Source organism: Oenanthe melanoleuca, chromosome Z (assembly GCF_029582105.1).
Source record: "Oenanthe melanoleuca isolate GR-GAL-2019-014 chromosome Z, OMel1.0, whole genome shotgun sequence".
Lineage (NCBI taxonomy): Eukaryota > Metazoa > Chordata > Aves > Passeriformes > Muscicapidae > Oenanthe > Oenanthe melanoleuca.
In genome coordinates, this window is record NC_079362.1 from 30,673,118 (window position 1) to 30,679,792 (window position 6,675).

Sequence of the window (6,675 nt, forward strand, 5' to 3'; positions counted from 1 at the left end):
AGAGCTTGTTTCTGGCTGGGCAGGAAGGCTGTGACCTTGTGAATGCGTGGGCCTCAGGGAGCTGCTGTGGGGCCCAGCTCCTGTGGGCCATGGCCAAGGCCATCTTGAGAGCTGAGCCCAGCCTAAAGCTGGGCCCTCATTGCTAAGGCCCACTGCAGGAGCTGCTCACAGCAGCTGCTGCTCTGGAAAGCCAGAAAGGCCTTGTTTAGGCAAAGTCCTGCTGTCAGCTGGAGATCGCGCCTCTGCTGGGAGCACTTTGCACTGTTCTTCTGGTTCTGGAAAGGTTCTGGTTCCAGAGCCCAAGGTGCCTTTGCTGTTTGCAAGGATTAAAGCTTTTGTTGAGTGTCACAGGGTTTTCTTTGCAAAACAGAAATGTTTTGTTTTTTTAGACAACAATCACTTCTTTTGGTTATGGTTTTCTGATCCCTGTCTCCCCTACAGTTTCCCCATGTGCTCAGATTTCAGTTCACACTTGTAGTTTTGTGCAGGCCATGTTTGCTGCAGAGCTGCTGCTCTTGCTGCTGCTGTTGTTTTGGTGGTGCAGGTGGTGCAGTAATGGTGTTGTTGTTTCTCTCCTGAGTGAGTTGAACGGGCCCAGTGGGCCAGAGAGTGGGGCTGCCTTTCAGATCTGCTGCACGGTGGGATCTCTGTTTTGAAGTCAGCATCTTTCCTTTGCATTTTTACAGGGATGCTGGTGAGCAAAGAGATCCAGAGGCTAAATATACAGATCTGGAAATCATTGGCAAAGGGTGAGTGCAGCCACAGGTCCTTCTTCAAAGGGAGGGGCTGTGTAGTGCTGGTGGCACATCTCCCCAGAGTGACGTCAGGCAAGCTCCAAAGCTGCTCAGACACTGCCTTGAGACGCTGCCGTCTCTCAGTACTGCTCAGCATTGACAGCTGCGGTCCGAAGGCATGGCAAAGACGCCTGGATGGTGGCAATGTCTTTCCTGCAGCAAAGTGCAGCACCTGGCAGATCTCCTGTTCCCTCAAGCGTGTTGCCCCTGTTTGCCGCTTTTCTCAGGAGAAATAATTTCTGTGTGTCCCAAAAGAATACAGAATACGTGGGAATGAAAGGAGGAAAACTTCATTGCCTCCAAGGTCCAGTTAGTAGCTGAGGGCTGTCAGCTGTCAGTAAAATTTCTTTCCAGTATTTTGCTGAAAACAAGATTGAGTGGTCAGCATGACCACCTTCTAGTCTAGAAGGCAAAAGCAGAAAGGAAAGAAGCAGCTCTCTTTTGTAGCTGAGGTGGAAAAAGTCAAGGCTTCACGGGATTGCCCAATGCCAATGCACTCTAGAGGAAAAGGCAACATCTGTCTGATGTCAGACCCCTCAGTGGATCCTGTGAGGTTTAGGCCTTTAGTGGAAAGAATCCACCAATCTGGTCCCTTTTGAAAGGCAGCTCTGCTGACTGGAAATGGGATTGATTTGCAACATTTCCTCTGGGAGGAGCCAAACGTGCAAGAAGTCACCTGAAAAGTGGAGTCCTTCCCGTGTCTTTCGGTGCACCAAAGAGAAGCAGCTGTGGCTGGAGACTACTCTCCTTGTCAGCTGGAGAAAGGATCTGTTACTGGAAGCTTTCCTCTGATTGCTCTTGCATGGCTTCAGGCTTCACAGAAGGCCTGTGTGCTGCTGCCTGAATTTGGCAGATAGACTCCAAGGAGAGGTGTGAGCATGCCCAGCGGGAATGTGTGTGTCTGGAAAGATCCCACACATGCACAGCTCCCGAAAGAGTAATGGGATAAAGTGCAGAGCACAATCTGTGGTGGTGCATTTGCTGTTTGTCCCAGGACTTTGTTTCCTGTTGGAGTGCAGTGTCTGGCACCTGCAGGGACTAAAGGCCTTCTCCTTTCTCTGCTGCTGTTTTGTTTCTAGGGGTTTCGGCACTGTGTGCACGGCAGTGGAGACTGCCATAGGAGAAGAGGTAAGCGTCAAGCAGTGCTGCAGCTCCTGCAGCTCTCCAGTGCCCTCCCCCTTGCTGTGAGCTGTGCCTTTGAGCTTTGGGTCGCTGGTGAGCTTTGCAGGAGAGGCAAAGGCAGTGCAGAGCAGAGTCAGCCTGCCGAACAGAGTGGGGACAGAGTTTGTCCTTCTCAGCTGCTGCAAGGAATGCAAAGAAGCCAAGGGGTGTTTTGCAGAGGAGGACATGCTAGGTGGGTCTTAGTGCCGAGGGGGTGTCTCAGAGAATGGCACTGCTCTTTGGGGCTGCAGCTCAGGGCTCCCTGGACTTCTCACTTCTGGCTGTTAGCAAATCCATGGGAATTGTGCTGGTAGTTGCTCAGCCACCTTCAGTGCTGCCCTTGGGAAGTGTGCTTAGAGAGAGAGGTCTGCAAGGAGCCTCTCAAGGGCTTAAGCCCTACTCAGAGGCCGGCATGTATCGCTAGAGGTTCAAGGCTTGGGTTGTTTCTTTTTGCACTCAGGCAGGAATTTTAAATGTCAGAGGTTTGCAGAAACGTGTTTTAGTGGAGCAAAATGAAAATTCCTAAAGTGACAAAGTGCAGGGATTGTCTTTTTTGGTGGTGTCCTTAACGATGCGGTCATCATCAGGGCATTTTTTCCATAAGATCTGTAGGGCTGTATTTCTTATGGTGGATAAAGGTGAGGATGTTTCTAGGGTGACATTTTATTTCTCATGTCCGTAAAAGTTTGCTTTCTTGTTGTGTAGTGGGCTGCTGGAGTCATGATCAAGCCCCCCATGTTCCCTATGTGGTCCTGTGGCAAACTACTTTGGTTCATGGTTTGCATGTCATTTTAGGTGGCCATTAAGAAAATTAGTCTCCTGCAAGAGAGCAGCAACGAGCTATGCGTGAAGGAAATCCAGGTCATGCGGGACAATAAGGACGGCAACCTGGTGAACTATATAGACAGGTGAGTGGTTCTGCTCTTCTGCCATGGGCGGTCACTCACCTCCTGCAAGGCAGAGCTTCAACCACTCCTCTGGCTGCTGGCAGAGGGTGGAGCTGTTTATTCCTGTTTCTGGGCTGATCTACAGCATCTTGGATGAGACTGCTTTGGGAGCTGCATTAATCTTTTTCTGCCATATCTAGTTGCAAGTGCACTTTCAAAGGCCAGGACTCGGCCCTATTTTACTGAGCCAACAGCCTCAAAGTTGCTGTGCTGCCTCCATGTTTTCCTGTTGGCTTTGGGGTTTGGTTTCTTTCCCAAGGTTCTGAAGTGCTGACAAAGCACTATAGGATGTAGTTCCCTTGGCCTGTTGCATTGGTGTGGATAGCAAGCAGTCTTTTAGACTGCACAGAGTTCAAGCCCTGTAGAGCCTAGTGAATGACTATTCCCTTCCTCCTGTCTTCCTTGGAGAGAGACACGGAAACAAGAATCCACCAGGTCTTGCAGGAGTGCGCATTCATTTCCAGGCTGTTGTTTCCTCCTTTCAGCTACCTGGTGCACGAGGAACTCTGGCTTGTGATGGAATACATGGACTTCCTTACACGATGTCATCAGGGAGACCAGGATGGCAGAAGGAGAGATTGCAGTCGTCTCTCGGGAGGTGAGGGACGGCGCTTGTGCTTCCCGTGCCTTGGGTGGGATGGGTGGCAAGGAGGGGATTGATTTTACCTTCCGAGCTTCCTTTCTGCCTTTCTCTTATGACTGCCAGGAGCAAGAGCCTCTGAAGTGCCTGCCAACGTGCAGGCCCTTCTTCTAGTCTGTTTCTTTGTCTTTGCCACTCTAAACACTTGCCTGGAGCCTGCGTGTACTGCATTCCGTCCCGGTAAGAGCAAACGTGCTGGTGGCACAATATCAACAGAGTGGGAAAGACAAAGAGATACTCGCAGGAGCTCTCAGAGAGCTCAGCCTCAAAGGAGAGCCTTGCACCCAAAGTGGGATTTGCAAAAGCACCCGCTGCCATGTGGCTGGAGAGAGCACAGCCCCTGCAGCAGTGCTCCTTCAGTCTGTGGTTGCAGGGCACTGGTCAGCTGAAATAATTGCCCTTTCTCTTTCCAAAATGAACACACCCTCACTGAGAAAGGCACTGCTGTGCTCGTGTTGGAGCAGCAAGCTCTTGCCCTTGCCAGCAGCCTTTCCTGCCACGGCTCAGCACTGCCCAGCAAGTCTGTCTTGCAGATGTGCCGCTTCCCTGCTTGTGGGATGCAATCAGATGAGGGACTCCTAGGCTCATGTTTCTTTTTCCTCCCTCAGTGCCTGCAAGGCCTGGATTTCCTTCACTCCAAGCAAGTGATCCACCGAGACATCAAAAGCCACAACATTCTCCTGAGCTTGGATGGATCTGTCAAGCTGGGTGGGTGTTGTTGGCCAGGCTCAGCCGTGCTGGGCTGCGGGGTGGGGGTGCCTTTGAGTGACTGCCAGATCCCCAGGAGTGGCGCCTGTGGCAGTGCAGGCTGCCCTGCAGCAAGGGCAGAGCACAGCCACAAGGTGCAGGGCGGTGTGGCTGGGAAGAAGGTGTCAGGAGGGGCTTTGGCTTGTGTGTGTCCCTTCCCAAGCAAGGCAGTTTCACTCTCGAGCTTCAGGGGACTAAAAGCCACTGTGTGAAACTGGGGGCTTTTGCTGTATGGGCAATCCCATATTCCCTCAGCTGCAGGCCTAAGGAAGGCCAGCATGGCCCCTTCTGCAGCTGGTTTGCCCACTGCCTTCTTGGACATTGCTAGAGGGGGGAATTCTTCTGTTTGCTTTCCTAATTCACGCTGGCTTGATCAGAGTGGTTTTTTTCTCCTCAGCTGATTTTGGACTCGCTGCTCAGCTCACGGCTGAGCAGAGCAAACGGAGATCAGCTGTCGGCACTACTTACTGGATGGCGCCAGAGATTTTCACCAGGAAGCCCTATGGCCCCAAAGTGGACATCTGGTCCTTTGGCATCGTGGGCATCGAGATGGTGGAAGGAGCGCCTCCTTACCTGATGAAAACCTCCCGCACGGTGCGCTGCAACTTCTCTCACAGCCTCCTGTCACTCTAGCAAAATCTGTCCCCATCCTTCTGCCTGGGAAGCTTGGTAACACCTGGAGACCATGGGTTCTGGGCTGCATAGTCTCTTGTGCATCGTTCCCTGCTTTTTCCCCTTGCCATTTAATTATGAAGAGCCCAAAAATCTGTGATGCCCTTTGCTTGATGGAAGCTTTGCCTAAGGGAGCAGCGAGCAGCGCCGAGCTGAATTTTTGGAAAAAAACCTTGGCAATAGCAGAGTTCGACCAAAGTCCCTCTTCCAAATGGACTCTAAAGGGGTGTCAGTCCTCAGAGAAGCAAAGGGTGCTTTTGCTGATCAAGTGGCTCCTAATTCCATCAGGCAATGAAATCAGGGCCCAAGGCAGGAGCCTTTGCACATTGGGCAGGCTGTGCTTGCCTCTGGCTTTGCGTTCTGTTGCTTGGGCTAGGAAAGGCATGTGCCACCCTCTGGCAGGGAGGAAAGCGCCACTGGAGAGTGGAGCTTGCGCAGTGGGGTGTGGGTGAGCAGGTTTGGGTGCGAAGGAGACAGGTGCAGTGTGACCTTGCCTTCTACTCCAGGTTGGACAGCTGATCAGCACCGGGGGCACCCCGAAGCTGCAGAACCCCAGGCAGCAGTCCCCTTGGCTGCGAGACTTTCTGCGCTGCTGCCTGCAGACAGACGAGGACAGGCGCTGGTGTGCCCAGGAACTTCTGCAGGTAAAAGGCAGAGCGGCCGCAGGGTGCGCCAGCTGCCCGCTGCCAGGGGCTCCTCCTGGGCTCGAGTGCAAGGCGTCAGATGGGCCCTGCTCCTAAGATTCTCCAGTCTGGGGGCTTTTTGAAGGAAAAGCAAGGAGAATCTTGGCCTGGGAGGACTGGCTTTGAAGGAGCCTTTCAAGGTCACCAAGACCAAACCTCCTTAAGCTGAAGACATCTGGCTTCATGCCTTTGTGGGATTGTGAGCCATGGTTTCCCGTGGTAGCAGGGTCCTGGACGTGGAGACAGAGGTGCACAGCGTGCCCTCCTTTCTGTCTCTTTCTGGTAGACAGAGAAAGGCTGTTTCAGCCTGTGAGGAAAGTAGATGTTCATGTCTTCTTTTTCTCTTTGGGCAGCATCCGTTTGTAACCTCAGCCAAGCCGACCTCCAGCCTGACGCCTCTGATCATGGCAGCACAGCAGTTTATGGCTGACAGCAGATACTAGCCCTGGAAGAGGCCATTGTTGTTTGCTGTAGTTTGTAGCTCGTAGTTTCTAGTTTGTAGTTTCTAGTTTCTGGCAGGTAGTTTGTTTAGATTGATAGTCAAAATAAATACTTTAAAACCTTCACTGTGTTGGAAGCTTCCCTTTGTTCTCAACCTATGAACAAGGTCTAAATTTTCTTCTTAATGGTCAGGCGTTTCTAAACCATGGATGGGCACAGATTGTGGCACAGTTTGGAAGTGGGCAGAGTTCTTCTTCCTTCATTGCCTCCAGGCCACGACCTCCTGTGAAGATACAGGCTTGTAGCTGTGAAGAGAGGAGCAGAGTAGAACGAAAGCGAGCAGAGCAGTGGTGTCACTGCTGGGGACGCCACTGTGGCCGTGGTTGGGTTGGAGCTCCAGGGAAAGGTTGGGAGTGTCTATGCTGCTCTGGGCAGAGGAGGAGGCAGCCAGGCTTCTCCACAGGCTCAGGTGCAGGTGAGTGTCCAGCGGGAATGTGAATCCTTCATGGGTACTACGGCCAACGTGAGGGAGTGAAAACTTCTGCAGTTTTGGATCTGCGTGAGCCACGGCCTGTGTCAGCGGGGCACCC

The 6,675-nt window shown here is 52.4% G+C and overlaps 1 pseudogene; it reads left to right on the top strand.

Moving 5' to 3' along the window:
• Positions 1-2,819: 2,819 nt before the first annotated feature.
• LOC130265449 (serine/threonine-protein kinase PAK 3-like) lies at positions 2,820-6,210 on the top strand (annotated as a pseudogene).
• Positions 6,211-6,675: the final 465 nt, after the last annotated feature.